We start from the raw sequence: 13,530 nt of genomic DNA, 5'->3' as shown, positions 1-13,530 counted from the left end.
ATGTAAAATAAAGGTGCTGATGCATCTATGGCACATAGGGAAATAGGTCTCCATAGGGCAAATGGACTTCTGAATATAAACTATTTCTCATAGGGATTTATAGGATATAGAAAGTACAGTTATTTGAGTTTATAATCAATCAGGCATTGACCTTGAGGAAAATTTATTGTGTTTCTGGGGAGAAGAAACCAAAACTTGCTAATCTGTTAGTCTGTCCTAATCTGTTGCCTTTGGGGTCCAGACCAAGATATCCAGCTGGTCTTCTGGCTACCTTTGCACAAGAATTATGGTAAAGGAAGACAAAACATAAGGATTAGAAGTGTCCACCCATTTTACATTGAAATGCAGATTTATTCTCCAATGGCATTATTCACAGCCAGAAAGGCATTATGATACTTAGCATCTACTACCACCACAAGCCAAAAAAAAAAAAGGTTCCTAGGTGATGAGAATAAAATCCTTATCAATTATCCTAAAACTGGGAGGCGTCATTATTCTTAAAAAGAAAATGCCAATGGAATACCAATCAATACTTGTTCTATACCTTAATGGGGCCTGCTATATGGCCACCTAAGAAGGATAAAAGCATCACAGAATACGCCTTGGTCTACCCAAAAAAGAGGGGGAGCAGAATAGAGAGAAAATTCAGCTTCTTACTCCCAACAAAAAGGAAGAGTTAGAAAGTTAGAAAGAGTAGAGGCAAAGAATTTTCATTCTCCAAGCTACCAGGCAGAGAAGTAAAAGTGAGAAGGAAAGCAGAACTAAGTCCCAACTTAACTAAAGAGAAGGAAAGCAAGGCCAAGAGAATGAAAACTTGTATCTGGAAACCCCTGTATTCTGCTTCTATTCTATTCTAATCTGATCATAGGTTTCCAGTTAGGTTGTTTCTTAATCAGATCAGGGAATACTCCATTCTGCCCTCGAGGGCCAGAAGCAGGATCATACCTTTTGCCTAATTTGAAGGTCACTGGAGATTCTTTCCTCATTTTTCTGAAGAGTCAATTGTGCATCAAGGGATCCTGCCCTAAGAATAATAGAAAGCTACCATCTCAGTTGTGACCAGTTACTGATGAGGTATTCTTTCCAAGATCTTCTGAATTGTGTAGAGCCAAGGGAAGAAAAATTGGAATATTCTGCCCTCTTCCCATCCAAAATAGCCAGAAAATAATTTTATGTCAGTTGACAAGTTAGGATATTGACAAGGGTTTCTAAGTAGACAGACTCTAAATTCGAGAATCTAAAACTCCAAATAGGTTCACTAAAAAGAGAGGGAGGGAGGGAAGGAGGGAGGAAGGAAAGGAAGGAAGGAAGGAAGGAAGGAAGGAAGGAAGGAAGGAAGGAAGGAAGGAAGGAAGGAAGGAAGGAAGGAAGGAAGAAGAAGGAAGGAAGGAAGAAAGAAAGAAAAGGCAGGAAGGCTGGCAGGAAGGAAGGAAGGAAGGAAGAGAGGGAGGAAGGAAGGAAGGAAGGAAGGAAGGAAGGAAGGAAGGAAGGAAGAAGGAAGGAAGGAAGGAAAGAAGGAAGGAAAGAAGGAAGAAGGAAGGAAGAGAAGGAAGGAAGGAAGGAAGGAAGAGAGGGAGGGAGGAAGGAAGAAGGAAGAGAGGGAGGAAGGAAAGAAGGAAAGAAGGAAGAGAGGGAGGAAGGAAGGAAGGAAGGAAGGAAGGAAGAAGGAAGGAAGGAAGGAAGGAAGAGAGAGGGAGGAAGGAAGGAAGAGAGGGAGGGAGGAAGGAAGGAAAGAAGGAAGGAAGATAGGGAGGAAGGAAGGAAGGAAGGAAGGCTGGCAGGAAGGCAGGAAGGAAGGAAGGAAGGAAGAAGGAAGGAAGGAAAGTCAGGAAGGAAGGAAGGAAGAGAGGGAGGGAGGAAGAAGGAAGGAAGGAAGAGAGGGAGGGAGGAAGGAAGGAAGGAAGGAAGGAAGGAAGGAAGGAAGGAAGAGAGGGAGGGAGGAAGGAAGGAGGGAGGGAGGAAAGAAGGAAGGAAGGAAGAGAGGGAGGGAGGAAGAAGGAAGAAGGAAGGAAAGAAGGAAGGAAGGAAGGAAGGAAAGTCAGGAAGGAAGGAAGGAAGGAAGAGAGGGAGGGAGGAAAGAAGGAAGGAAGGAAGAGAGGGAGGGAGGAAGGAAGGAAGGAAGAGAGGGAGGGAGGAAGGAAGAGAGGGAGGGAGGAAAGAAGGAAGGAAGGAAGAGGAGGGAGGAAGGAGGAAGGAAGGAAGGAAGAAGGAAGAGAGGGAGGAAGGAAGGAAGGAAGAGAGGGAGGGAGGGAGGAAGGAAGGAAAGAAGGAAGGAAGATAGGGAGGAAGGAAGGAAGGAAGATAGGGGGAGGAAGGAAGGAAGGAAGGCTGGCAGGAAGGAAGGAAGGAAGGAAGGAAGGAAGGAAGGAAGGAAGGCAGGAAGGAAGGAAGGAAGGAAGGAAGGAAGGAAGGAAGGAAGGAAGGAAGGAAGGGAGGGAGGGAGGGAGGGAGGGAGGGAGGAAGGGAGAGAGTCAAGGGAAGAAGGAAGAGAAGGGAGGAAGGAAGCAAAGGAGGGAGGAAGGAAGGAAGGGAAGGAGGAAGGAAGGAAGAAAGGAAGAGAGGGAGGGAGGAAGAAGGAAAGGAAGGAAGGAAGGAAAGGGAAGGGAAGGGAAGGGAAGGGAAGGGAAAGGAAGGGAGAGAGAGGAAAGAAGGATGGAAAAGGAAATTATAAGTTCTTCAAAAAGTTTACAGAGGGGATGCATATTGCAATACATTAATAATACATGGATGTAGATACACACATGCACACACGTATCTTTTACAAAGCATTTTTTTCCTTATAGAACGTCTTCATGTCTGTAATTTCATTTGCCTGTTCGTAATCAAGGAAGTAAAACAGGCATTATCCTCATTTTCTAGATTTGGAAAGTGAATCATCAGGAACCTTAACATAGGCTTACTTTAGAAGGCCAAGGATAAGCTTGAGGGCATCCAGAGAAGAGACCAGGATAACAAGTCTTCCAGATGATGCTTTATGAAAACTGGTGAGAAGGAATAGGGGACATTTAGCTTGAAAATGAGCAGGTTGGGGATTCGCAAGCTTCTGCATATGAAGGGGTACCATGTGAGAAGGACTGGGTTTGTTCAGACTGTCCCAGAAGGCAGACCTGGGAACAAGGGTTAGAAATCACAAGGAATCAGGATTGGTCTGAAATCAGGGGGATCTTCCTAACCATGAGGGTTGTCCCCAAGTGGAATGGGCAAATTGGAAAGGAGACAGGTCCCTCCTCAGTGGAAATCTTCAGGAGAGAAGGGCTGCTTGCTAGGGACGTCATTAAGGGGACTCCACCTGGTATGGGTCGGAGTAGATCACCCCTTCTACCCCTAGAAATGCCGAGGTCCTGCCATGTTGAGCCCTTTGCCTAAGGTCACAGAAGGTCCCTCTGAGGCCTCTTGGTCTGGAACAATTGGGGGGAAGGTGTCCCTATCTGACCAGATGAAGAAGTGAGCAGAGCTGACCATCTCGCTTGTTTCTGGCCAGCCTTGTGTCCCCTGACCTCCCCAGGCCTTCCTCAGCCCCTCCAGGATGCAGCCCAGCTTGCTCAGGACGTTCCAGACAGTCCTGCTCCATCTGGGTGGTAGATGGATGACTATAATTGAGTTGGATTTCATTTTTGTCAGCAAAGAGCTACTTTCAGAGGCATCTGTCAGGTGCGAATGGCTGAATGCAAAACACCAAGCCTGTGAGGGAATTCCTTGCCCAAGGAGCCGGTGCCCTGCCTGCTCCTAATTGACACGGGCCGCAGCTCCCCGGAGGCTGCCGGGGAAAGGGCAGTGGTTCCCCACCATTGGCCAGCTGGGCTCCCAAAGAGTGGCGCGTTTGCCAGTCACATCCTATAAAACTGTGTGTCCTCCAGGATGCTGGCCGGGGGCCGTGTGCTCCGCAAGACACCGCACCAGAAGAATCGTTACATATTTATCAGCTGGGGACCCAGAAAGGCAGGCAGCAGGTTTGCAAGCCCAAAATCATCTCCACAGATGCAGTTTTCTGAGCCCTTTAGAAATACAGGATCTTCCCCTAGCAGCTGGCTTTGGTGGGGCAGTGGTTTCCCCAATATAGCCCCACTTGTTTGTGATGGACAGTCCTTCCCAGGGAAAGGAGGGCACTCAAAAGGGACCAAAGCTGAGGAGGACTCTCACCTTCATTTTTTTTAGAAAAAAATAGTACTACCTAATCATTTAGATGTATAAACAAATCAATAAGCATTTATTAAGCACCAGCTACACATATTTTACATTTATTTTTTCATCTGATCCTTACAGTATGCAGAATATATTATTATTTTTCAGTAGATGGAGTTCTGAGCTTGAGGCAAAAAAATCTTGCCTAAAATACCTAATTAATGATCTGGGACAAGTCCCTTAACAGACCTCTTAACCCTGATTTATTTATCTGTAAAATAAGGAGATTGAATTCAATGTAAAGAGAAAGAGAATAAGCATTTATTAAGTACCAGCTACATATATTTTACATTCATTTTTTTATTTGATTCTTACAGTATATAGAATATATTATTATTTCTCAGTAGATGGAATTCTGGGCTTGAGAACAAAAATCTTGCCTGGAATACCTAATTAGTGATCTGGGACAAGTCCCTTAACAGATCTCTTAACTTTAGTTTATTCATCTATAAAATAAGGCGATGGATTCAATGTAAAGAGAAAGAGAATAAGCATTTATTAAGCACCAGCTACATGTATTTTACATTCATTTTTTCATCTGACCCAGAATATATTATTATTTCTCAGTAGATGGAATTCTGGGCTTGAGAACAAAAATCTTGCCTGAGATACCTAATGAGTGATCTGGGACAAGTCCCTTAACAGACCTCTTAACCTTGGCTTATTTATCTATAAAATAAGGTGATTGGATGCAATGTAAAGGGAAAGAGATTAAGTATTTATTAAGCTCCTACTGTGTCAGGTCCTATGCAAAACCCTTTACAAGATCTCATTTAAAACTCATAACAACCCTGAGAAGTAGGTGCTATTATTATCCTCATTGTATAGATGGAAAGATGAGGCAGACAGGTCCTTTGTATTTCTCATTTATTTTGTTAAATATCTCCTAATTACATTTTAATCCAGTTGGGCAGACGCCTCTGCTTTAGGGGATGTGCTGCTTCCCTGATGTCACATCATCATAAGTCCCTGAGCATCATTTTTAAAGTCAGAGACAGGAACCAACTGCCAATACAGAGCATCAGAGGGGAGGATGAATCCAAGTCAGGTGTTAGAAGGGTGTCCTTTTGAACTGGTCCATTTGCAGCCATGTCCCCTTCCTTGCCCCAAGCTTTCCCTTCTCTGGGTTTGGCCCAGCAGAGCAGAGAGCTCACATTTCTCTCTGTTTAGAAAGAAGCTTTGTCACCAGCAACTTCAAATACATCATGATTAGATAGGAAGTCTTTGCCTGCCATTTTCCCCTCAGCACCTGGGACAGCACAGGGACAAGAGGAAGAGCAGGAGCTTTGTGGCGTATCTGAAGGGGCCCTTTTTAATCATAAGCTCAAACATCTGAAGCAAGAAGAGACCCGGGGGTCTTTTTTATGGATAGTTGGGAGGGTTGGACACAGGGAACTCTGAGAGACACCAAGACAGGTTGAGGGCTTATCCAGGGTAACATAGCTAAGTGCCTAAGGCAGAACTTGACCTCAGGCCTTCACTAAGCAAACACTATGAACATGGCCCCGGCAGTCCAAGGACAAGGTATTGTTTAACCTTGTTTAGACCACCAGTTCACTATATGACCTTGAGCAAGCAATTCCTTTTCCTACTTTTAATCTCATTTTTTTTTCCTTTTCTGTCAAATGAAGGGTTTGGACTAGGTGACCACTAAGGTTCTCAAAATTTGAGATTCTATGATTTGAGGTTCAATGAAAGACCGTCACAAGATCCCAATACATGATTTAATCAATGGAAGGATGCATGATTTCATCAATGGAAGACATTTTATCTCCAGCCCCTGCTTCTTCCTCCGGGAAGCCTCACAATATTCCCCACCCTCCCAACTGCTTATGTCTTCCCTTCTAAGCCTGCCTTGTGCCCATCCTCTCTGTATCTATCTTGTGGATTTACTGACATATATGTGTGATCTATCTATGTATGTGTGTATGTATGTGTATTATATATGTATATAGATAGATACTTACTTAGATGGATGAATGGATAGATAGATAGATAGATAGATAGATAAAGGCTAGAGAGATAATAGATATTTAGATGGATGGATAGATAGATAAATGTTAGAGAGATAGATACTTGGATGGATGCATGGATAGAAAGATAGACAGACGGATAGATAGGTAGATAGATGGAGGATAGAGAGATAGATATTTAAAGGATAGATAGATGAATAGATAAGATGGATGGAGAGAGAGAGAGAGAGAGAGAGAGATGGATAGATGGGTGGATAGATAGATAATCTCCTCATTATAATATAAGGTCTCTGAAGGCAGGGACTTTGCCTTTCTTTATGCTCCCAGAGCATTCCTGGTACATGATGATCAAATAACTGAGTTACTGGGAACTCCTTGACCAGGATACCAGGTGTCCTGACTGTGACTTAGTAGTAAATTTAAGAGAGAGAGTAGGTTACCTGTCCAAGATCACTCACCTAAACAGGATCCAAACCCAGATCATCTTTATTCCAAGCCCAGTGCTCTGCCCACAATTCTCCTCCCCACCATGAAATTCTTTCAGAATGCACAACTATTTCATCCTTTTTCCAGTTCTGAAGATTTTTTGCTCTGAAAGGGCCATTGACGCCTGGTAACACCTGCCTATCTACAGGAGAGTTCTTTGTTATGGACGTCTCCAAAGGCTCTCTTTTCACTTGGGTTTCTATAGTTTTCTGCCAGGAAAATGAAAGAACTGGCACCTCTGGTTCAGAACTTGTCTTGGCCAGATGAGGTGCCTTCAGTGCTGGCCCACTTGGGAAAGGCTACGCAGAGACCAGTCTGCCCGGCCCCTCCTAGCCGCCCTTGCCCTGTCCAGTAGGAGCATCAGGGACCCTGGTGGCCAGAGGTTTCTGGCCAGGAAGCCCACAGAGGGAAGATAAGCCTCTTGAAAGGGCCAGCACAGCCCAGACCTAAATGATTAAGCCCATTTCCTTTAGTCTCTACTGCCTTGAATGTACCAAGAAACGAGTTTTCTGCTCAAATGGCTCTGCCTCCATGTCCCGTTGAATCCAACAAGCCTTGATTAAGTATCTGCTGTATCTCAGGCACTGTACTAGGCCCTGAGGAGACAAAGGCCAAAGGAGATGTGATCTCCCTGAACTCAAGGGGCGGACGTACATTCTGCCCAGGTGCTCTTTGTGCATTGTTTTTTAAGCCTCCTTCCTTCCTGTCATCCTGTCCATTGAATAAGCGCTTAATAAGTTCCTACTTGTGCAAAAGACTGTTGGGAGCTGAGGAGACAAAAAAAATCAAAGGAAAACTGTCCCTGTCCTCAAGGCTGTTACCTTCTATTGAAATTATGTCCTCTACATCCCTTCTTTGCAACTAATTTCTTACTCTCTCCTCATCTGTATTATTGTTGTTCAGACAGTTTTTCAGGTGAAAACCCCACTTGGGATTTTCTCAGCAAAGGTACTGGGGTGATTTGCCATTTCCTTCTCGGGCTCATTTTACAGATGAGGAAACTGAGGTAAACAGTGTGAAGTATCTTACCCAGGTTCACCTAGTTAGTAAGATTTAACCTCAGGAAGACGTTTATTCAACAAATGTTCATTCACCACCTTAACAAATCCTTGTGTACGAAAGAATGTCCCAGGAGGCAGGGATATGGGCACTAAGCCTCCTGGAGATGTTGGATTCTTTTGGAATTGCCCCTTTCCCATTCTTTCTTTCCCTTCCCTCCTCCTTTCATCCAGCTTGGACTGCCTCTATGCACAGGTGCCCCATCCCAGGAAGGCAGAGAATTGAGAAGGAGGGAGAGGAGGCCCTGCCGCCATGTTGGTCAGAAACAGCACCTCCTGGGGTTGATTGATAGAGTCCAAACAAACCAGAAGGGATGGGGGCTGGGGCAGGGGACAGGAGGGAGATGGGGCTAAGGCGCCAACATTTCCACTGAAGGGAAATGTGCAAGCCTGTTCAAAAGCCTGCAGTGCATCAAGAAAATTATGTAAAACTACAGCAAACTCCCCATAAATCTAATAACACTTGGCTCTCTCTGGTCTCAGGAGGGAGTGAGGAGCTCCGCACAATTATTCAGAGTGCGTATGCATGTACATGTCTCTGTTTATGGATGCACATCCTGGGAAACACATCTCGGGAAATATAACCCAAATAAAAGCCTCCGATTCTGATCAGACTTGGAACATGACTAGGGCACCCGTTCGCTGCGTGGGGGGAGGGGGAGCAGAGGCACTCTCCGAGCCAAGAAGGCATCAGATTGGGTTCCAGAATCGAGCATGCTTCGAAACTCGGGAGCCAAGCACATTAGCTTCATCACATTTTCACATAAATCACATTCTTTCAAAGACTTCACAGTTTGACTTCCTGATGTTTCCAAATTTCTCTGCCCTACAGCAGAGCTGTCAGGGATTTAATCAAAATGTTGTGTGTGTGGATGGGAAAGGGAAATTCTAATCCGCAGCCACCTCTTCACCTGTTGCATAAGAGATACAGGACTCCTTTGTTGGGGGGTGGGGGGGAGATGCAACCAGGGCTGGGCAGTTAGAGCATCGACCCAGGTTGCGGATGTCTCTTGGTGTATTAGAAAAAACAGAGCTTTAGCGCCTAGGTAAGCAAGAATGATTGGTCAGAATAGGAAATTAGAGATGGTGACCTTTCCGGACTAGTGAACTAGGATCTCTCCCCAGTAACTTAAGGCTAATTTGAAGAGCTGTGTTCTGTGGCTTGCCCTGCCTGGATTTTTCTGAAGCCTACCCAGGGGCCCCAAATTGCTGATTACTCTGATCTTGGGGATCCCTCAAAGTGGGGTTCTGATCCAGAATAGTAGCATCCGCAGACTTCTTTATGGATCTGGTCTTGGACTCAGTAGCCCTGGGTTAGAATAGTGCCACTGACACATTTTCTCTGGGTGGCCCTAGAGGAAGGAGACATTCTGAATATGGAGCCAGAGGAATTCAATTCACATGCCCTCTCCTCCACTTACTCCTCTCCAAGCCCCCATTTCTTCATCTGTAAAATGGAGAAAATAATCCCCTGAGTACCTGCCTCACAGGACAAAGTGAATCTCTTTGTCATTCTGCATAAACATCAATTCCAATTACTTGGCAAGATCTGTGGATGTGAAGCCTCCCCCCAAAAGATGCAGACCACAACCCATCCATACCTACCCATCCTGCCCAGGCACTCCTGCAGGTTTACCAGTGGGTCCCACCCACTGCATGAAAGGCCTTCTCTTGAGTTCTCTCAGTGTTGTATGGCCAACAGTGGAACAAAAAGGTCACCTATTGGTTGGTTGTCCTTGGTTCTCACCCTATGATCAGCTCATCTATTTTTTCCCCAGTTGTATATTTCTTTAATGTCCTCCTTTATTTTGCCTCTTCATTATACTCTCTCTTTTGTGGACCATATAGGAACACGCTCACACTCAACAAAAGCCTTTTCTATTGTCCTTAGAGTGACTATTAACTGAAACTCTTTGGTGGTTGTAATGTTCCATAATAGCTCATTAGCAAGGATAATTAATTATAATAGGAAGCTACCAAACAGCCTAAGCATCCTGTCTTACCCCCCTGGGAAACCCCTTTCCTCATGTTCCCATCCCTATCTTGTCCCATAGCCTCTTGTCCCTGGGCCCCTCAACTCAACTGTCTAAAAAGTGACTCCTTCCCCTTGTCCTAGCCAGGATTAGTCAAATTGATAGGAACTCAAGATAAATGTGAGTTCTTTATAGGATCATAGATCTGTCAAAAAGTTATTGTCTTACCTGAGCCAGACATTTTGCATTCCTAATCAGGAGTTTTTGATTTCCCTCCAAAACGGGGTGTTAGGGAAATATTACAATATCAATTTTATTATAATATTACAGTATCCTTGAGGGGATATCTTTTCCAGGTAGCAAGGAAACACAGATTCCCAAAGGTTCTTCCCAACTTTGACCATCCTATCCCAACTAGAATGAACAGGTAGAGTTCTGGGAATATCCAAGCTATAGGATGATCGATTCAGAGGAACCTAAAGAGCATCTGGTTCAATTCCCTCAATCTATAAACACTTATTAAGTACTTATCACATCCTAGGCACTGTGCTAAGTGTTGGGGATACAAAAACAGACAAAAGACAATTCCTGTCTTGAGCTTACAATCAAATCCCTCGTTTTGCATTTGCTTCCCTCATAAGCCCACATAGGGGGAAGAATCTTGTCCAGGTTACACAAGTAAAAAGAAATGGAGCCAGAATTTGAACCCAAGTGATAGCACAATAGACTTAGAAACTGGAAATTATCCAAGCCTCTCATTCTATAGAAAAAAAATAAATAAATAAGTGACTCGGTAGCAAATAGCAGAACTAGAATTTGAATTCAGGTCCTTTGCTTTGAACCCAATGTTCTTTGCACTAGAGTACCCAATGAATTATCTGGTAGCTTTTTTACTTTAATTGCTTTTGCTCTAACTCACCTCAGTTGTTTCTTTGCTAAAGAAGAAACATAAATATAGTAACTATCCTCTAAATTTCAATGCCCTGAGGCAAAGAGCTAATGGCTGTACCCCAGATATTTCTCGGGCAACTCAATGAATCCACATTAGTGGAGAATACAGCACAGGAAAGGGAAAGTCTCTTGATGAGCAGCCAGGCCCCAGCCCATTCTCAGCTACTCACTAACTTTTGGCTTAGACCTTAGTAGTCACTTTATTTACAGAATATTTAGAATAGCCAGATGGATCTGCAATGGCTGGTACAAAGGTAGCTCTCCTACTGCAGAAAGTTCCCTGGGGGTCTGCCTCTGATGTCTGAACATTATTGTCTCTTAGACACCCCAAGTGGGCATCCTTTAAACCTGGCTCTGTCCTTAATCCACTTCCCCCTTGTAATGGATTGAAGCTCATCCATCCCAGCTTAGCTCAGTTTATGTTCTTAGAAGTATATGGGAGGAGTGGGAAAACCAGGAGCTCAGTCTGTGTCTTCCCATCCATCATGACTCAATACCATACAAGTCACTACCCCAATTCCAGGGAATTCCCTGTTTTCTGACCCTTCCTTTTCTTAGTCTATATCCAATGACCTCTAGTCTGTCTTAACTCTTATTTGCACAAGAATCCCACAGAGAACATCCAATAGTTAGGTGATTACAAGCAAGTTACTTAGCGACTCTGTAACTCAGTTTTCTCATCTGTAAAATGAGAGGGATAAACTTGATGGCCTTGCAACAAGGGCCTGAAGCCATCCATTCTTCCATCCCTTTGTTGTATGTATGCAAAAAATAGATTAAAACACATTTGACCAGTTGAAAAAGCTTTTAGTGTAATGTTCCTTATTTAGTAAATTCCCCAACTCTGTCTCTATCTTGTCTCTATCTTTCTCTGTGTGTGTCTCTCTCTGTGTCTTTCTTTCTGTCTCTCTCTTTCACAAATACACACACATACACACACACACATACACACACACACACACACACAAATCTTAGTCATCTCTTATTCATCTTAGTCATCTCTTTGCTTCCAAGAGGCAGTAAAAATTCAAATCCTACTTTGACTGAAAATGGATTAAAGAGGAAGGTAGATTCTACAAACTATAGCTTGATAAGCTTGATATTAATTCTTGAAAAAATTTAGACTGCATTACCAAACTGATGTTTTTCTGAGCATTTAGGTAAAAAAATGTGGTGATTACCTGGAGCCTATGCTGGTTCACTATAAATCAGAAAAGCAAAAAAGCCTTCTTTCTATTTTTTCTGAGATACGAGACCAGAAATTCAAATGGTTAGCATAGATATCTTGTATCTGGAATTCAGAAATGTTTTTGAAAAAATTTTTCATGCTATCCTTAAGATGGGGAACTGTGGCCTGGATGATGGAAGAATAAGTACTTCATTGTTGTTCAAAAGAACATTTATTGAATTGGTATCAACCTGGAGATGCCATACTATAGAGCTCTAGCTTTGCCCTTGTTCTATTTTATCAATAACTTGGATGAAGATGTAGAAGGCATTTAGCAAGCTGAGGTAGTTAAGTCATTGAATAACAAAATCAATGTAAATGTAAATGATCTAAAAAGATCTTGACAAAGTGGAATACTGAGCTGAATCTATCAAGATGGGATATCATAAAGGTAAATGTAAAATCCTATTCTTAAGTCCAAAAAATCAATTGAATTAGATTAAAGTAATCACCTTAACAGCAATTCATGTGGAAAAAGTCTTGGGGGTTTTCATTTATTGCTAACCCCATATAAGTCAGCATCATGAATGATATGGTTGCAAAAAGAAAACAACTAATGCAATCTTAGGCTATATCAATACAAGTACTATGTCCAGAAAAGCAAAGGGATTGGTCCTTTGTTTTCTGTGCTGGTCAGATGACTTCCAGAGTACTGGGTTTTGAATACCACACTTTAAGGGCATTGGAAAACTGGATCTTTTCCAAAGGAGAAAGAGTAGGATGGTCAAGGGACATGAAACATGTCACATAAAGAAGAAGTGAAGGAAATATAAAAAAGAAGAAAAGACTTTGAGGGGACATGATTTGATTTCAAATATTTTAAGAGCTCATAGGATTCTGGAACTAGATCTACAAAGAACCTTAGGGGTCATCAAACCTTTCTTTTTCATAAAAGAGGAAAGAAAGACCCAAGATTAAATGGTTTGATTAAGAATCCCAGATAGAAGTAGCAAAGGCAGAAATGTTTTCCGGAAGAGGAGTCTCATCTATTCTTTGTATCTCCTAAAAGCAAAATTAGGACTAATGGGGAAGTGAAAGAGAGCATTGAGTGTTTCATTAGAAAAATTTTCTAAAACTCTACATCAGGGATGAGATAGATGGGATTTCTGCATGAATGAGAGTTTCTTAATTTGAGGTTCAGGAATTTTTTTTAATATCCCAATAACTGCATTTCAATGTACTTGGCTTCTTTTATTATATTATGTGTTGTGTTTTATGTACTTAAAATGTGATTCTGAGAAGAAGTTCATGAGCTTCCAGGATACTGCTAAGGGGGTTTAGGACATACAAAAATATTAAAAACCCCTGGGCTAGACAACCTCTAAGGTACCATAAAAATCTAAAATTTTATTATTGATTCTATGAAAAGTAGAGAAGCTGGGAGACTTTTCAGCTACATAGATTTAGGGAAAAGAAGAGAATGGAGGTCCTCTAGCCTGGGGAATAATAGCTGACTCAGTGGGAATCCACACTCCATCAGAAAATCGAAGGGAATGATCAGAGATGAGGGAAGTTTCTCTCTTTTCTCTGGTTTGGGCTTCCAGAAGCAGCAATATGTGAGGTCAGAGACAGTAATGGTTGAACAAGGCTTCCTGGAATGATTTTAATTCTTCTGGTCTTATTCTGTGACAGCATCAAGCATTCTAGAGTAGCCTTTCTATTTTCCTCTCTTCTTCATT

At 42.7% G+C, this 13,530-nt stretch overlaps 1 protein-coding gene across 7 annotated transcripts in view; it reads left to right on the top strand.

Annotated features, from left to right (window-relative positions):
- CAMTA1 (calmodulin binding transcription activator 1) overlaps window positions 1-13,530 on the top strand; it is a 1,246,754-nt gene that overhangs the window by 1,067,631 nt on the left and 165,593 nt on the right. The gene's annotated exons all lie outside the window — the stretch shown is intronic.

This window comes from Antechinus flavipes, chromosome 3 (genome assembly GCF_016432865.1).
Source record: "Antechinus flavipes isolate AdamAnt ecotype Samford, QLD, Australia chromosome 3, AdamAnt_v2, whole genome shotgun sequence".
NCBI lineage: Eukaryota > Metazoa > Chordata > Mammalia > Dasyuromorphia > Dasyuridae > Antechinus > Antechinus flavipes.
The sequence above is the reverse complement of the archived record's forward strand: the minus strand, read 5'-3'. Positions and strand labels throughout refer to the sequence as shown.